This window comes from Pipra filicauda, unplaced genomic scaffold (genome assembly GCF_003945595.2).
Source record: "Pipra filicauda isolate LSUMZ 115617 unplaced genomic scaffold, ASM394559v2 scaffold14_size4853619_pilon, whole genome shotgun sequence".
Classification (NCBI taxonomy): domain Eukaryota; kingdom Metazoa; phylum Chordata; class Aves; order Passeriformes; family Pipridae; genus Pipra; species Pipra filicauda.
In genome coordinates this window covers 3,375,635-3,394,710 of record NW_024103985.1, presented here as the reverse complement: position 1 = coordinate 3,394,710, position 19,076 = coordinate 3,375,635, and the positions used below count along the sequence as shown (strand labels likewise).

The window sequence follows — 19,076 nt, the reverse complement described above, 5'->3', positions numbered from 1 at the left end:
TGGGGTAGTGTCCATTGATCCGAGGGTTAGGATCGTCACAACTGGTTATTCTGCAATTAATGGGTTTTTAATAAACCCTTTTTAAAGCGTGACTAAACCTCTTAAAGAATAACACTGACATAAAATCTGAGTTTTATCTTTTCCCCACCTTTATGTCTTGTACCTGTTCGATAGGATGCTTACAACATCTGTGGCCCTTTGATGCACTTCCTATTGTATGTGTTTCCCTAGGATTTTTATTGAGGCAAGCTGCTGCAACGATGCATGGCTGAAAGAAAATCCTTACAGAGCTGGAGGTACCTGGCAGTGTATTTGAATCTTCTTAAGCAGTTAAAAAAGAATAATTCCCAACACAGTGAATGAAAATCTTATCTGGGCATGATAAGGATCCCTTGGTCCCTGTAATATAATGTAGTTTGTTTCTTCCAGCCTCACAAATGCTTTTGTTATCTTTGCTTTGATTTTTTTTTTTCTTCCTCCCCTCTGTATTGCTTTGATTTTTTTTTCCCCCCTTCCCTTTTCTCTTTCATCATTGTTGCTTGTAAATCCTTCCCCTGGTAGAGATTAGAGCAGGAATGAGTGATAGATGCTGTCAGTAACAGGAGCTAATTTTACCCCTGATAATGGCTCTGTGGTTTATACAGACTTCACTCTGCCGGGCGCAGACACACCTCGGGGCCTGTCCTGTCTGTGCCCTGCTCACAGCTTGGCAGTGGGGTCTGAGCTGCTGGGGAGGGTGCTGCCAAATCCTTACCCTGGGAAGAGTCTCTGTGAATGCTTCTCACTAGTGAAGGATTCCCTCCAAGCACACAACTAAAGCAGCAGCAGTTGTTGGTTTTTCCATGAAGAGTGTTTTGCCCTCTGCAGAAGTGTGTGCATGTGGTCGGGGTGAGCTGGGTTGGGTTCAGACCCCTTGTCTGGAGAGAGGATTTCTCTGGTACCCACTCAGCTCCCAGCCCAGCAGGGAGGACTTTGGGTACAGCAGGTGGGTACCATGGCAGTGGCACTCAGAGGTTTGTGTAACACCACCAAACGTTTCCCTGGGAGGTACCACACCCTGCTGGGACCTCCTTTTGGAGTTGGGACCTGTACATGGCTAGGGTGGTGTGATGGCAGCTCTCACTGTGAGCCACTGAGGACTAGGGGCTCATCTGCCACCAGAGTGGCTCAGTGCTCTATGGATTCACTCCTTCTTGCTGCTGCTTTGTGCCCATCTTGTGCTGTCAGAAGGGAGGGGGAGTGCCAGGCCATGCACAGCCCACGCATGAGGAAGGAGCAGAGCTAGGAAGGAAGAGGGCAGCAGTGGTGCTCAGCTCTTCTCTCAGTTACACAGTGGGGGAAGCAGCACTGCTGGCCTGGCTCACCAGTGTCTTTGACTTCTCTCTGGCCATGCTCTGCATGGAGGACACTGTTGGATTTGGCCCCGCTCTTTGCCTGCAGTTAAGTCAACACTCAGCAGTTCATTTTTCCCTTACAAGGGACTGAGCTCTGGGAGGGGATTGGCAAAGCAGAAAGCGAAGATGGCTGGGAGGGTGTTGGAAGTCTGAAGGAGTCTCGAAGCGCAGCTGTCACAGCCAGGCTCCAATGCAGAGGGGTGTGCTCTGCTCATTTCAAATTGCACCTGCAGGTTCCGTGAGGGATGTTTGCTCCTCTGGCCTTTGCTGCTGAGTTTGATTGCTCTGGGTCACGTTCCCACAAAAGGGTTGTGGTCATCTTGGTTAACTGCTTGTCCTTGGATAAAGAGTGAAATATCCTCTGCTATTTATTTTCTTGGATACCCTTGTTTACTGAGTTGGGTTTTTTTTCCGGGTAGTTTTCCATGGTCTTGGTGTGCATGTGTGTGAACACATGGTACTCTCCCTCACCATCTTTTTTTTGGTGTGACACAGTCACATCAAGCCTCTCTATTCACATTACAAAGTACAGAAGGGAGAAACAACTATTTTAAAGCCTCTGTTTACAGATGACAGTGTGTTTCTTCGGTCACTATTAGTGCTTCTAGTACTTTATCTACTATAATTTGATTCCCTTTGGCAACTGGCTTCCTTCAGTTTGTCTTCCTTACATATGGAATAGCCCTGAGATAGCTTTAGTACACTGCTTGTTTTACTTGAGTCCTTATTAATATCTTTAGATGTCACATATCCCTTCCCTTTTTAACTCAAGCAGTAATTGAGGGAGATCCTGGAGTATGAGGTGATGTGTCCTGCAGAGTGGGTTGCATTGCTGAGACTCTTTTTCTCCTACCTTTTTGGCTTTTCACCTTCAAATGCCTGATTTTTCTCCCTAGGTATGTGATTTTCTCCCCGGGTATCTCCCCTGCACCAGTGCTGACAGTTCACACCTCATCTCCTCCTACAGGTGGTATTTTATGACCTGTAGCAGTGACTGAATGGATCCATAATGGATCCCTGTGGCACTGTCCCCTCTTTGCTGCTGACAAAGCAGAGCCAGGGCACTCCTTTATTTTGAAATATTTTAGGGATAGCAAGGTTTATTCTTCATGAAGCTGTTACTGGTTAGAGAGGTGGAGGAAAGATAATGGTAAAAAGCTGTGACACAGCTGTTCCAGCCCCGATCCAATATGGGCTGGGAGCAGCTGATGGCCTCTGATTGCTGGTGATTTTCTTAATTATGCTTGGAAAGAACCAGGGGGTGGATAGAGAGCAGATGCCATCTGTGAGGCCAAGTCTTCTGCTACTTGCAGAGTCTATGGTAGAAGAGCTCCACTATGAAATAGTCAGTGCCTATTGAGAGTGTTTGGGTGCTAATTCAGTGTAGCTTTGCTGCCTTTTGATGGGGTAATGGTAATCTGTGTAATTACAGGATAGTTTCTCATTAATAACTGCTCCAGTTGTTTCTCCCTCCTGCCTTCCCCACCAGTTTCTTGTCTTCTGTAACTCAGGCTGATGTTACTCATAGAATCGTAAGTATTTGTTTTGTCTAATGGAAATAAATGCAGTGGTCGCTTTGGACCCAAACTTAGAATCATAGAATCATTTAGGTTGAAAAAGCCCTATAGGATCACCAAGTCCCACTGTTAATCCAGCACTGCCAAGTCTTTTATTAAGAGGAACACAATTTTTTGCCTCCTCGGCTATGCAGGCTCTTTCCTCCTGTGTAATGTTCTGTCCTTCATCTCCTTTCTGTTTTTTTTAATGGTGTCTTTGCATTTTTCAATCATATCTTCACAGTGAACTAAAAAGAAAATCAAGAATCTGCCAAAACATTCATCATGTCTTTTCTTTTCAAAATAGCATCAGAATTCAGGCCTGTTTCAGGGCTGTGCTTTGAAAATTATGCAACCCAGAGATGGGAAATTGAAAAGTCCTGTGAACATTGGTTTGAATTTTTAACCAAATTCCTGTCAGCTGCATTTCTTCCTTTTATATGTTTTCCTTCTATTAATATTCCAGGGAATGAGTTTACAAGAAACAATGAATTTTAAACAAAGCATGGAGGACTTTTCCCGAGAATGAATTTCAAGCCATAAATGTGAATATTCTCGCTGGGCTCTGGGAGGAACTGCCCTTTGCAGAACAGAGATGTGACATTGGTTCTTACATCCAAAATCAGCCCGAATGTCCTGTATTTTGAACACATCCAGCAAACAGCTTAGGAGGAGATGAGCATCTTCTTCTCTTGTTTGGCACCAGTAAGACGAAAAGAGAAGTGGGGACAGAATTAACTGAATCACTTATGGGGAAGAGATTTTCACCCAGCTCAATTTTTGTCATGAAAAAAGCACTCTCAATGTCCTGACAGATTCTGAAAGGGCTTTCTGTTCCAGGAGGGAATGGTAGGGTGCCTTTCTCAAGGAACATCTGGCCTGTATTTGTGAGCTCCTGGGTGACTTAAAAAAACAAAAGCACGTTGTCTTCAGAGGTGCTCTGTACCTGCAGCTCCTCCTGGAGCTGGTGTGAATCAGGCTGGTGGCACAGACTCTGCTGTCACCTTGAGGGATATCCTTTCTTCGCTTCTTTCTGGTTGCCTCCTGACGAGCTCGGGAGTGTGTGGTTAGATTTTGCTGCTTGGTTTTCATTTCCTTTCTGCAGAGGAACAGTTTGTGGGTTCCACATCCTGTCTCTTCACCGCAGGTTTGTAACAGATTGGTGTGGGGAGCCAGCAGCCCCAAAAGCAGGGCTGAAAGAGCCCGAGGCTGCTGTGGTGGTCCTGGCTCAGGGACGTTTCAGCCATCCCCAGGCTTTTTTAGTTTTCCAAACATCTCTGAAGGTAATTATATCTTTCCCTAAGGCTGAAGGTGTCTGAAAGGATTAGAGGTGAGACTTGTTAGGGAAGAAGAGCTGCTAAAAGCCATCTCCTTCAGCAGGAGGGCTGAGGTCGCCTGCTGGGAGGCAGGGCAGTGGGGCAGCCTTCCCCACAGCTCTGTGCCCTCTGCCTGAGCTGGAGACAAAATAAGATGCCTTCAGCAGGACCCTGACCTTCTCCAGTACAAACTCACATAGACCCAGCCCACGGGATCCAGGGTGAAAGGGTGATGAGGAGAAGCAATTATGTCCTGACACAATGACAAGCTGGGAGCAGGCAGAGGTGGAATTACTCAGTTCCAGTATCCCAGTGCACCAATTCACACTGAGACGTTCAGGCCACTCAAGTTTCCATCAGGGAGCACTCATATCGTGGTGCTGTGAGGTGGTAGCCTGAGGTTGCTTGGTGATAGACATTCACAGTTCATCTCTTCCATGGAAGAAGCTGGGGGTGAACAGTTTGGATATTTCCCCAGAGTCCTTTGAGGGTCTCTGGGCTGCAGGAGGTGCAGGTTTTACCTCTTCTCCCCATTGCTTTCCCAGGCTGCTGTTGATTTCTTGAAAACAGAAGCAGCTGAGGAGTGAGAGAAAGTTGTGTGGGACGAGACCTTTCCTTTGCTTGAGGGATGAGCTGCCGTGAATCTGTACGAAACCAACTCTTTCTGGCTCACGTGGGTGCATTTGGGCAACCCCAGTTCCCTTCTGCAGTAACCCCAGCCTGCTTCCTGCTGAGCCAGCCAGGACCAAATGCTTCATCCTCCCCCTGTGCTAATCCAGCCTGTGCTAACCTTCATCCAGCCTGTGCTAATGGGATGCAGGTCCCACACTGCTGCTCCACTGCTGTTCCATTCCATTTGCAGGGAGCCTCGCTGCTTTGAAGGCAGCCCTTGTGTTATCGTGTCAGAAGGTAATTAAATAGACCCCAATTCTTTTAATTACTGCTCTCTCCTCGGTACATGGCTGCACACAGGGGTGAAGTGAAGGATGTGGAAATAATCACTGACAGATCACAGCTGGAAATCCGTGGCACCTTGGATAAACATTGAAGTGAAGGCACTGCGTGCAGCCCGGGCGTCTTGGCTCTACAATTACTGTGAAATCTGTCTAAAGAGATTGGGGCATGGAATTGGAAAACACGGCAGGCTCCCTGCTCCAGGGAGGGGGATGTAACACAGGGCTGGGTGATTGGGATCAGAAGCATCCCTAATACACAGAACAGGGTTTGTTGTTGGCAGGAAACTTCAGGCAGAGGTGAGGGGAAATAAGCAGATCAGTGTGATGCTGCTCAGTAGACAGGGGCAGCAAGGTGAAGGAATGCTGAGACCTTGCAGCTAATTAGAGATACAGGTCAGTGTTACATCCCTTGTCATTGTTGTGCTCTAATTCTGAGGAGGTGGATAAGCCCTGGTTTGGGTGTAATAGTGCTTTCTCTGCCTGGAGACCATAGCTGGAATGAGACAGAAGTGACATCAGATCCTCCCGTGTGCTGTCCTTTATGCCAAGTCATAGGAGCTGGTAGGAACATCCTTGGCTTGCACCTGTGCAGCTGTTTCTCACATAAGGGGAAAATGTTGCTGCCTTTGAAGTTGTTGGAGGTTTTCCTCCTGAAAGTTGGAGGGGGGTGGTGTTTCTTTGACAGTCCAGCTCCTGGTGAGGTGTTTAGAAGTGTTGGATCACAGAGATGTGAGTTTTGTGGGCAAGGCACAAGTGCTCCCAAAATGTCTTGCTGCAGACAACATGGTGTGTTGCTTCTTGTTCCCTTGTGTTCATGCTGCAGTCTTTAGGAGCCCATCAGCTGCTGGTGTCTGAGTGCATTGCTCTGGCAGGGCTGGTGCAGACAAGGCGGCAGAGTCACAGCTCAAATGAATGGGACTGAAAGCATCTTCCTGGGGAGTAAAGCTTGGTTGTTTTGAGAGCCAATTCTGCCTTATTACCTTTCCCTTTATCTGCCATTCTGGTTCTAAAAAAGGTCTCCTAATGCCTCGTGGGGTTAATAAACCGGGAGTGGAGGCAGGAGACTTAATTTTGAGTCCTGTGCGATTGATGGGCTGGGGAAGTTGCTGCTTGCCAGGCGTCCGGAAGGCAGCACAGCAAACGATGCCAGCGAGGGGCTGCACGCAGCTCGTCTGCTCTGCTCTGGCACCAGGCACACAGGAGGCCAAAGACATGTCTGGTGAGGTTAGAGAGGTAAATGAATAGGAAAGATGGGAGATTGTTTTCCCCCCCACACACTTTCCTGTTGTTTGGTATAAAGGATCAGGCCCTGATAAAACCCTCTCTAATCTCTTGCCCTCTGCGGTGAAGCAGTTTCCTGCTTTGGAAGATAAAAAAGCCCATTTTGAGCTCTGGGGCTCGTGGGGTTAAAATAGGGTAATATCTGAGAGCCAGTGGTGCCAGAACAGGACATGAGGTTTAGCTCCTGAACCTGCTGACCAGCCTTGCTTGCCCAGCTCAGTTGGCCAAGGTCAGGGGCAGCAAACAGCTCAAACTCTCACCTTTGGGCTGGTACCAAAGTACCTACCTTGGACAGCTGGTACCAACCTGGCTACCCATGGGTAGAGCTGCTGGTGTTCACGGATCGTGCTGGCAAAGGCAGGGCTCTGCTCTGTGGGATACTGCTCTGCTCCCAGTGTTTCACAGGAGATGCTTTCCTTCCCTGTGCTGCAGTTGCACTGCCTTTTATTCTTCTGGGACTGGTGTTACTCATGTCCTCAGAATCCACTTCCAGGCAAAGCACATGGGGCACTTCTGCAGAAAATTGTTCCATTTTTTTGACTTATTTTTTTATTGTGGTGATAGTATTCTCTCCAGTGTTGTTTGCTTGTGGCCACTGAAATAAAGTACCTGAGCCTAAGGGAAGGATATCAAGGACAGAGTTGTCTAATTCCCATGGGAAGTCAGCTGCATATTACGCCTTGGAATCCTGCTAATCTTGATGATCTCTCTGGGCTTAACCTGATCTGATCAGATCAGGCCTTCTGCAGGTCACTGATGCTTTGTGCATAGCAGGGGCCTCCTTCACAAACCACCCCTGCTTTTTGAACCTGCACCCATGCCCACCCCAGTACATGCTCCCCGAGGGGCCTGCTGCCTCCTTGGAGGTTTTTCCTCCCTCAGGAGATCTTCTGTGATCAGGCTGAAGAATTCTGAAGCATGAAGAGTCACGAAAGCAGACCCCATTTCTTTCCCCTAAGGGAGACCAAATTTTTTAAATAAAGCCCTTTTTGAAGCAGGGCTTCTGACTCAAGTCAGTTGGGATTACACCGGTAGCTATGGCAAGAGAAGGAATCCTGCATTTTCCTCCTTTTTGCCACCACACCTGCCTGGTTTTCAGTCTGAAGGAAACAGATGCATGACAGTCTGACAGAGCGCTGGTCCCAGCTTACAGGTGACCCTGAGCACCTTGGCAGTGTTGAAAGCAGAGTGTCATGGCATGGAGGTAGCATGGAAACTAAAAACAGGAAATAGCTTTAGTCTGGTCTGACCCCACACCCTCTGTCTAATTTTCATGGGTATTATTTACTGCTGCAAAATATTACATGCTTAAGGTATAAGCTGATTTTAAATCAAGGCAATTCCATGGCCATCTATGGAACTACATCAATTTACACCTGCTGGTGATCTCAGCCAGTGTTTATATACCTTCTTAAGTTCCATAAAAAATGATTTTTTCAGAAGCTGACTTGTTAGCTAAAGAAGCAGCGATGATCTTTTAACAAGGCTATTATGCTGTTCAATACAGCGTTTTTATTGATCACTGTCCTTAACGGATGGCTCCAGTTTTTCATTACTTCTGTGTGTTCAGCCTGGCTGAATACACACACTTTGGTGTGTGGCAAAGCACTCTTGCTTAGCGGTTGCAATAAAGTCCTCTTCCCTTACCAGTGAAAGAGGAAAAGTGTTTGGGATAAGTAAAATAGGAGCTGATCATTTTGGGCTGCCGTTTCAGAGGTGATCAGTTTTCAGCAGAAGGATTGTTTATCCTATCTGGGCCTCCATCTACACACCAGCTAAACGAGTTTGATAATGGCTCCAGAAAGGTCCTTATAGCACTGTGATGCTTTCAGAGAGCTTTGAGGTCTTCACGGGAACACACAGCGTGGGAACAAAGTGCTACTGCCTTGTGGCCACTAAACCACTTCTGTGTTTGGCTCCAAGGACTCTCAGTTATTGCAGGAGGCTGAGATGGGAGGGTGTTCTGGTTCAGTGCATTGCATGTGGACATCAGATATCCTCTTGTGTCAGGGCAAGAGGTTGTAGACAGCAATACCCCTGAAAGGCAGTACTGCCTATCCTCTCCAGGTACAAATCTCAGGGAAGCAGGTCTGTGCTTTGGGTTGGAGGCTGTGATTAGAGTGTAATGAGGCCTTCCACTCTAGCAGTGCACTGGAGTGATGCTGAATTTAATGGATTCCTTGGGATCTTTGAATTCTTTTTGCAAACATTTCCTCCTCAGCCAGACATTCTGAAAGCACTGTGTGTTTCCTCCATCCCCTTCCTGCTCTGCAAGTGTGATTTTTATATGGTTTTGATGGGTTTGGCTTAATGTTCTTTTTCATGCTGTTTAAAGGATTTTTGCGCCTTGGGTTACTATATGTTAGTGTTGTCATAGATCTGTAGCAAAAGGATTTTTGTTCTCAACCCTGGCCTTTAGGAAGCCTCTCTGAGTAACTCTCAATGGTCTCTGGTGTGTCATTGGCAAACAAGCTCTTCTGACTCCTCCAGCTCTGAGTTGGACACCAAAGTAACAGCACCTTGTGGTAAGGCTGGTCCTGTTATGGGGCAGCACGTTCTTACATGGAGACTTAACCCTCCAGTTAGTGAAATACTGGCAGTGATTACAGAATACCATGTAACTTGAGATGGTGAATGTGTGCTTACAGGGACAGCAGCCAAGTTCCTGAGGTACCTGTGGTAACACAGCCTCTCTCGAGCAGAGAACTTGACTGCCCACCTGCCAGCACATCTTGCAACACTGGCAGAGCCTATCTGTTTTACTTCTCTTTCGTCTCACCTTGTTCTACTTCCTCCTCTCCTCTCAAATTTTCATCTCTCTGCAGGGAAAGCATGAGCTGGTGCTGGAAGTGCCAGCTGATACTCCACAGGGTGTCTCTTCCTCCAGTAGCTCTGCTGTAATGCCGAGGAACATTTGCCTGCAGGTTGGGTGGTGATGTGCAGACCCATTAAGACTTGTCTGTTATCTCATGGCAGCACTTAAGGCTGTTTCTTCATGTAGAAAAGGGATACTGAGTGCTGAAGGGACTGAGGCAAAAACACTGAACCCAAAAGTTACAGACAGATTTCAGAAAATCTTGTATCTGTAAGAGTCATCCATGGTCTCCTTGCCTCCGGCAGCAGAGCTGAGATTCTCTTTCCTTTGCCACCTGCTGACAGATGCAAATGGGAACTGGGTAGAAATAGCCTGGGGAATGGTAATCTTATATTTCTGCTCCAGATCTTGCAGAAAAGCTCTTGGATGACGATCAGGGATTAGCTACCCTTGTCATCCATCTGTCCTTAGAGCAATAACAAATCTAAGCCTTGCTCTGACCAACCTTGTTTATAAACTGCAGGAGTGGCACTGCTCTCTAGATCAGCTGCTGGGACAACCACAAGGATCCAGAGGAAGATGATGGGCTGGGAAGATGATTGTTGTTCTTAGAGCCAGAGATACAGTCCTATTAGAGTCTGTCTTCTTCCATCCAGCCCTCCTGGATACATGTAAAGATGGGATTGACTTTGCAGTTGTGATCCGATAGGTGTTGGAGAACCTCTGCTACAGATTGTAGTCTTGGGGAAATCAAAAGGCAAATGTCCCTCTTTCGTTTCAGGTATTGCCACTGGAAGGCAAACAAAGCAAGAGAGAGTAAAGTGACAGACTTGCCTCTCTCTGCCTGGAGGCAGGCCTGTGTCCTGAGGTGTGGGAGCATCTCCTGTCAGTTGATACTGATGGTGAGGAGAGGTGGCTGTGGTCCAGTGATAAATCCAAACTGGTGTCTTTTGGGTTATTTGATTTGCCATGAAGTCAGGAGCCCCTCTGAAGCCAGAGGCTGACCCAGGGGTATGCAAATGGATGGAAAAAGGCTTGCAAAGTGGAGACAGTTTCTGGACAAAGGCAGCGTGCAGTGATCCCTGGGGAGCGAATGGAAAAACAGATTACGTTTGTTCTCAGCTCTGTTCAATAATGGAGCAGCAGGCAGCTGCTGGCTGGCGTCCCCCGGGTCCCTCCAGGAGCAGACAGCCACTACATTATTAATTGTCTGCTGCTGGCAGGCCAGTGGGATGCAGCGTGGCTGCTGGAGAGTGGCCTGGTGCTTTGGGGAACAGCCCCTTCCTCCTGCCTCCAGGGTTCTTTTTAGAAATGAGTCTCTTCCCCCAGAAACTCTTCATAGTGCTGTGCCCACAGGGGCACAAGCACATGTAGCCTCAAGGCAGGGAGTTTGCTCAGTGTTCTTGCCTCACTGTGGCACCTCTCCCCTGTGCCATGGTGCCCACTGTGGAAGGCACTCTGTGCCTCAGAGAGCAACGGGACAAAGCAAAGGCTGTCACCTCAGTCCTGTGAGTGGGGAAACTGAGGCACAGGGTTACACTATCACCTGGATACAAAGGCCATGGAAGTGCAACACATCTTCTCCCAGTGTTTCTTTTCATTAGAGCTTGTCCTGGTCACTGGGATGAAGTCTGTTGGTGGTCACTGTCCCAGTTTGTTCTTTAGCAGGGATGCACCAAGGCCCACTTTTTGCACTGCTTCAGTTTTAAACTGGAAGGTGTTTCCCTGCTCATGGCTCCAGGTCTCTATCAGCCTAAAGAGCTCGTTCTTTGGCTAGTGCTTTTTCTCTTGTCACCTCAGTTTTCTACTCCATCTTTTGCTCTTATGCCCAATATTTAGTGGATCGTTTGGCTGCACAGGTAATTCTTGGTCTGACCTGCAGTGTGGTTGTGTCTCAGGTGAAGGACAGTTTATTTCAAATCTCCAGTCTGTAATGAACAGTAATTGCTTTGTCTGTTTACCTTGAAACAGTCATTGCTGATCTTCCAACCAAGGAGTGTGCCTTGGCCTCTGCCCTGACCCTTTGTGGGACCGACTGTGTGCTCACCTGATTTAAAAGCTCACTTGTTTTAACCACGTACATAAAGTCACACAGTGGAGCTTGTGACCCCAACATGAGCTTAATCATTGAATTAAAGGTCAAAACACACATTTAGAGACTTTTACACTGTGCTCCCAAACAAAGTAAAAGCTTTACTGGGAGATGTCCAAACAGAACAGTGAAAAACAGCCGTAAAAACTGGGAGTGTTCTTTGACTTTTTCTCTTCTTGTGTCCCTTTTTGCTTTTGCACATTCCCTGAGCTGACAGCAGTGGTGTATTTGTGTGAGGAACTCTGAAATTCCTTTCCACAAAATCTCACCTGCCAACACTGCTTTCCTTTTTTTTTTTTCTTTTTCAATATAACATCGCCTCACAGTGGCTTGCTTGATAATTTTTGCATGAAACCGTGGAAGGTACCTCCTGTAAAAGTTGGCTTTGTTTCAAGAAACTGCCTTGTTCCGTTCTGTTTGGTTTTCTTTTGTTTGTTTGTTTTTTTAAAGTGAAACCAACAAAAGAAATTATCTTCTCCTGTAGCACTTGGTGTAATTGGAATGTTTCTGTGTTTGTGGTGGCATGTGGTCTACCTTGGATTACAACTATACCCACATGTGTTTTTGACTGCTTCTCACCTGAGCAGTAGCTCACATTTAGAAAGCTTCAGTGACAAGCACCCTTGGATTTTTTCCAGCTGGAAAAAATTAGTTTTCTTCTTTTGTCTTTTTAAATTGAGAAGATTTTGCCTTTGGACAGGGATTTTCTTTCCTTGTGCTCCTCTCTCATCATGAAGTGACAAAACATATCCTGCTGCCTGTAGCAGAACTGCAGCCACAGGGGAATCTGTTGGGAGTGGGTAGCAGTGGAGGAGGGATTACCCAAAGAAAGGTGGTGGAAACCAAGTTATTGATGCCACTCTGACAGACTCAGTGGGGCAGGGTTTTGTAATCTGCAGTGTCTCAGGATTAAACCTCAGGCTGCAGGACACATCCCACCAGGATACGACAGTCAGACCAGTGTCCATGTGCCATGTCCATGTCACACCACACCTATGGGAGTGGTGTGACCTCAGAAGAAAATCACTTCACACCTTGGGAATCTGAGAGTTACCAGACAAGATTTTATCTGCTCTTTATTTTTGTAAGCAGCTATTTTTTCTCTTGTTTCCTTGTTTCTTCCTTTTTTTCTCCAGTCTGCCACCAGTCTCTTGTATCTGCAGCTTCCCTGCAGTGGAGGGGGAGATAGTCAGGCTCTTTTTATTGGAAGGGGGAAGAGATCACTGGCACTGTAAGGATGCTTGTGTGCATGAAAGGGCTGTGCAAACCCAGGAATAACCCTGGACCTGAGAGCTGGGCAATCCATACTCCTTTTTATTCTTTACTGGAAGGGTGTAGAGTTCAGAAATGGAAGTCAGAGCAGTTATACTCACCGAACAAAAATAATCTTCTGATAAGCACTACATTAATGATATGATAAGAAAGCAAGGGCCACTCATTATTTTCAGCTCTGCTTCCGTCCTGGACAGATTACTGGGCCTAAGCAGGGACTTTTTATGAGCAGAATGATTTTTACATGGCTCCTGCTTAACCTGGTGATGGGGAAGGGAAGAGGGAGGCAACTCAAACGCTCAGCTTTCTGCTGTGCACCTCCAGGGAGAAACAGTTAAATGGAGATGTGAGAACTTGCCTTGCTTCACAAGGAAATAGTCTCTTTTATGTGTGTCTTGCCTGTGTTGATATTTGAAAGCTATTTTGGGCCACAACAGCAAATTTAATCCACAGTTTGTTCTCTCTCTAAAGTATTGTACCGTAAAAACTCAGATCAATTTTGACAGCTCCAACTATTTAGATTGGAGAGAAAAGCCAAACAATGAATCACTCTGAATATTTACAGTTGAATTCATCCCAAGGTACCTGTACCCACCTCACTGAAATGAAAGTGTTATCTGAGATATGAGCAAAGGCTTAGAGGCTCCCAGCTATTTTCCCAGTTTGTGTGAAGTGGTGTAGCTGTACTGCCAGGGCTGGGATGTGAGGAGCAATCCAGGGATAATGTTGCAGAGGGGTCAATGAGTTCAGAGTGGTCCATCCACTCCCCTTGGAAGGCTTGGAGACTTGAGCTACGCTTGCTCTGCTGAGAGTCAAAGCACTTGAACCACAGTAAATATAGCTTTCTCACCTCCTTGGAGCCGACTGCAAATGTGGGAAAGATGTGTTCACAAGTGATTATACAGTGGTCAATTTTCAACAGTCCACAGGGGGAAAAAAAGTCACAGCAAAACAAAAACCCTCACAGTAAGTTATTGAATGAATTCCCTTGGATATCTTATCATGTTATAGCCTATGGCCATGGCTTGATATGCAGGAATCAGTGTTCAATTCTCAGCCCACTCCTTTCCTCCTGTGGTCTTTACCTGAGATGCTCCATTTTCCCCCTGTCTCAGCTGGAAAATCTCTTTTCAGGTTTTTGCCTGTTGCCCTTCACCACAGCATCTTCTCCATTAAATTGATGGCAATTGCAAAGTCCTTTGCAGCTTTTATGGGCTTCATAATACTTCCTCACAGGGAACTCAACAGTCTGTATTGGCTATCACTGTCATCCTCTGAAATATTGCTGTCATTCACATATGTAATGTCCCCAGTCCCAAAGGATCTGCAGCCACCATGCTAACTGCAAATAAGTGCAGGGATTGCTTTGCTGTTAAAGTGCAGAGAAGGAGCTGCATGGCCGAGTGAGCAGCAAACAGCTTTTTGCCCGTTTCTTGGGGGGAGATGACCAGCTTTTGGTCAGAGACAGGAGAAACATCTCCTTTTATAGGCTTTCAATCCTTAATGCACACTGTGAGCTGGTACAGAGAAGGGCCTTCAGAAGAAAGAAGTGTGTGTGTAGAGCTCTTAACCCCATTTTCTCCCTCTCCTTTTTAACTGGCCGTTGGTCCCCATCACTGACCCCAGTGCAGTCCCACAGCTCTGGCTCAGCCCCCTGTGCCCACGTGTTGGCTGCAGCCCTGGGATTCCTGAGACTGGGATTTGGGAAATAACATTTCTTTCTCCTCAAGTCACCTTCATGTTGAAGGAAGGATACAAGTAATGCTTCCTGGGCCAACGTGCAGAGGAAAGACAAATCCTACCTGCTGGTATTTTCAGGGTTACTTCTCCTGAGACAACCCCACAGTTCAGTGGGAGAACTGCAGCAGCCTGATTAGTGTTGACCATGAGCAGAAGGGGTTTTGCCTGCAAGGGCCATGTCCAAAGACCCTCTGCAGAGGGAGGAGGAGGCAGCCATCCCAGTGTTGGTGTTAACTCCCACTGTCCACAGCACCCTCCTGGGAGGCTGCACAGCCCTTCTTGCCTCTGGCAAGGCAGAAAGCCTCTGCCTCTGGTCCCCCAACTGCCTGTGCAAGAGCCATTTGTTTCTCTGGTAACAACCTGTTCTGGCAGTGAGGTACAGCCATGTGTGCATCTCATCTGCTGCCTGTAGCACTGGCTGATGGGACTCCTGGTGCTTGACTTTGGGAGGGTTTTGTTCCATCACCAAACGAGAGCGGGATATGGTGATGTGCTGATTTTTGACCAGGCTGTCAGGACTGGGGCTGGGATGTTGTAGCCCTGACTTGCTCTGTGAATTGCTTCCCCTCCTCATTTTTCTGCTTGTTTTTCCCTCCCAGCCTGTCCCTGTGTGAGTCAGTACAGTGCCTCTTTGGGGTTACCCTTGTTGGTGTCAGTGCAGTGTCTCATACCACCCGAGTGCTGTTCAGCTCTGGCATAAAGCAGTCATGTGAGATCCTTCAGACTTGTCTCCTGTGTGACTGGAGATGCATCTGACCCAAAAGCAGGGATTATAATGGTTAAACTGTGTAGAGATAGACCGTGAGACAGACAATAGTAGCAAAGCTCCTGACGTGCTTTTCCCTTAATCCAGTACTTGCCTGAAAATGCCATGGACAGCACAGGCAGGGGAAGGGGGGAGTGGGGCACTGGGAGGGAGGGTGAGAGTGGCAGCTCAGATAAAAGGAAAAGGGGGGGGGAGTCCCTGAAAGTACAGGTGAGTTACTGCTCTGCTTATTCTGCACCGTTTATGTGGGGAGAGGGACTTGTTTGACTTCTTGGTGTTGGTGGTTTATAGGAGTTCAAGTCTCACCTCTGCACTAAACTGCCAAAAGGGAGACATACACACGTTACCAGGAAGTCATAAAAAGCACCAATAAAGGTCTTATTGCTCACACGTTGTGAGGGTGGGAGCGAGGGGAGGCATCAATACGCTGTGGGTTGGACCGGGGCTGAAGGTGTTTGGATGGGGAATGGGCCAAGGTGAGGGCACTGGTCCCATGAAGAGCTGGGAGCAGAAGCAGGGTGTGATCCTGCTTTGCAGGCAGAGGGTCTGTGACAATGTCTGGGCCAGCTGGGATGTGGCTGGAGGATCAGGCTCATTGGCACTGGTGTTAGGGGTGTTGGTGGTGGACATTACACAGATGAATCCCTCCCTGGCCAGGGAGTGGCTCATGCCAACCCCTGTGCCACTGACAGCTGGGAGTGGAGGCAGTGGGAGATGCAGACTCCATCTCCTCTATTTATCCTCTTTCTGATGCTTGGAGCGTCCCTGCTCCTTCTGGTGGGGTTGGGGTGGTGGTGAGAGAGTTGCTTGTCTGTCACAGCCTCAGCAAACACAGCGAGTGACCCTGGGACTCGTTGGCAGAAGCGTGTCCCCTTTTGCCTTTCCACTTGCCTCTCTGTTGTGTGCATGGGGATCCTGTGTGCTTTCCTGTCACCTCCCAGGGCAGCTGGAGAGAGGCAGGGAAGTGACAGACTATCACTGTCCCTGGGAGGACCCTGACACATGCCTGAGCCATCAGCAGGGGCTGATTGCCCGGAGCAGAGCAGGACAGGAGCAGTCCTGTGGGTGGGTGTCTCCATGTCACAGCACCTCGTGGGGTGGCACAGCTCAGTGTGCCAGGCAGCTCCCCTGGGCATGGATGGGGCTGGATAGGATGAAATTATAGGGCGTTGCATCCAGGGAAGAGCCTTGCAGTGTGGGGAGTAAACAAAATGCTTAATTTACAGCCATTGATTTATTGTGCTGTTTGCTGAAATGATATTACAGTTGGCTGCAAACTGTTTGCCATCCTCTGATAGTGAGCTCCCACCACACTGGTGTTGCAGAAGCTGTTGCTGCCCACCAAGAGCAGTGCCAGGGGGAGGCTGAGGAATGCCAGCTGCAACTGAGAAGGAGGGGTCACATGCCAGGGTACCATCACACCAGTTGGCATTTGCCCAGACCTGGTGTTCTGGTGTGGTGAGAAGTCCTCTGTGCTAGCATGACACACTTGCAGGCTGTACCGAGAAAATTGAGTGTAGCTCCTTTTTGTTGATGAATGTTGAAGGAAAATAATTGTCCTTGATGCAAAGAGATCTGGGGCAAGAGGCATTTGCATTTCTTTTGTGTGATAGTGCGGAGGGTTTTGTTCAGTGGAGGTTCTCTTTTTAAGGTTCATGGAGGGACTTGCTTAGTCCATGCCTGTTCCTTGTTCTGCCTGCTCTGTATTTCCAGTTCAGCCTGTACATCATTGAGGGAAGGACTCCATGGGCAGCACTTTTTGTTTCTAGTGCCCTCATCCCTGTGGAACCCTCAACCTCTTGGTCACCCTGTGCATACAAATTAAATAAGAAAAAAAGCAATCCACTGTGTGTGGCTGGTGATCAAAGGTAGGGAGCTCGCAGCCAGCCAGACGTTTAAAACAACACTTGAAATTCTTGTTGATCTTTTATCATTGCTGGCTGCGCCTTCCAACTCTTTGGAAAGCTGTGGTCTGTGTATTACATTTATTGTGGCTCCATTTGTGACAGCTTCTTGGAGACAGACAGGGAGCTCGTGGGGCAAGCACTGGATGGTGGCCAAAGAAAGGCAATATACACCAGGAAGATGCTACAACTCATTCAGTATAATTGTAACAGCAGAAAGACAATGATAGTGGGAGAAAAGCTTGCTGAGGTCAGTGATGAGAGATGACTTGGCACACACGGTCCAATTTGGAGGCGGTTTCTTCTCCCCCTCCCTATGTGAGCAGCTGCCCAGGTGTGTGGATCTCTGGAACATGACGGATTTGCTTTGGATAGCTCTGTAATGGGCTACCTTGGAGAAAAATGACATTACCCTTGGAAGCACACAAGGCTGGATTGCTCAAGGAAAGTCCTCGAGTTGCAGCTGCTCTCGCCGAGCATCCTCCAGGCAGGTGGGCAGAGCTGCCCTCGTGTGAGTGAAACAGGGGGGCTGGTTGATCAGAATCCCCTGCCAGCAACACAAACTGGTGACAGCTCAGTGCCAACAGACTGAGCCCAGGTGTAACCGTGTCCTGCTGCCTTTTTATGAGCCTGGTAAAACGGGAAGCCCCCAAGGAACTGACAGAGAATAACACCTGAGCATTAGGGTATCCTTGGTAACTGGAGGGGGCTGGAGGGCAGGCAGACCCCTTCCCTTCCTGCCTGCCTCTTGCCTCTAGTCTGTGCAGCGTGCTGAATCCAGGTGTGGGTGGATTTATCAGCTGGGCATGATGCTGCCTTGGCATTTAGTCCTGCAAACCTCAACGAGATAAATCACCCCAGTGCCTGTCCCTGGTGGCCACGTCCCGGTCGCTGCATGGGGGAGCAGAGAGGCAGTGAAGTGTCTCCTGGCCCCTGGAAAAGGGCTGCTGTGAGCCAGCACCAGCAGGCCTCCAGAAACCCACTCCCCCCTTGATGCCTTTTCCCTCCTCAGGGGAGGCAGGTTCATTAAGTGAAGAAGCTTTGTGGCAGCAGGGAGTCTGGCTGCTGCAGGGAGAGGATTGCCTGGCGCTCGGCTGCGCCGCGCAGGCGGCTGCTCTTAAATCTCTGCCCTGTTAAACGGGATTGGCTTGTCTTGGAGCAGGCAGAATGCCCTCCCAGCACATGGGCATTAGTTGTGAGCGGGTGAAGCTGCCAAGACATCGTTGCTGATCATTAAGTGTGTTTATAAAGGCAAGGCCAGGAGCCAGGCGGGCCCTGCTGATCCAGCCCCGCTGCTGCAGCAGAGCCAGTGGCAGGGCATGCAGCCTGGCTAATTCTTCCCCCAACTAGATTAATTTATAAACTGAAAAAGCCCGATGCCAGACAGGTCCAAGCACTGGCTGTGTGCCTCGCTGGACACGATGTGGTGATGATCCAGAGTGTTGTCCCCCTTCCCCTCAGAGTCATTATTTTCTAGTTTTTTTGAGTACCAGCCAGCAGCAGAAATGCTGAAAATACTGCAAGGTGAGAAGTTGGGTCTTAGCACCACAGGAGGCAGAAGGAATTAAGAATCCATGTCTGAGGAACATCTGCTTTTGTCAAGCTGACCTTTAGCTACCCTAAAGCTGTTACTAAAGAACAATCAGTGTTTGCTGCTTTGCTGAGCTTGTGGCATAAGTAATGGAATAACTTGTGTTCCTGTTAGGACCAAATGCTAAATGGAAAGCAGTCTTATGGAAAGGACTCTGCCTGTTTTTTCCTTCTAATGCTAATTCCCAGATTTCCCAGTCTCTCTTTTCCTGGATGTGGTCTGGGTGGCCTACTTAGGAATGACTGGATTGCTGTAGCTGTTCAAAATTATTGTGTCTTGGCTCTTTGCCAGCCTGAGCAAAATAATCCCCTGTTACTTTGGTAAAGGACATGAGTGTTTATGGCAACCTGCTGATGCTGAATCCCCTGGAGCCCAGAATGATTGCAATATCCC

The 19,076-nt window shown here is 48.0% G+C and overlaps 1 long non-coding RNA gene across 1 annotated transcript in view; it reads left to right on the top strand.

Moving 5' to 3' along the window:
- Positions 1-229: 229 nt before the first annotated feature.
- The window catches only part of LOC120322749, a 49,243-nt gene continuing 30,396 nt past the window's right edge, over positions 230-19,076 (top strand). Inside the window, exon 1 of the long non-coding RNA XR_005562637.1 lies at positions 230-296. This is a non-coding gene — a long non-coding RNA (uncharacterized LOC120322749). The remainder of the gene's footprint in view (positions 297-19,076) is intronic.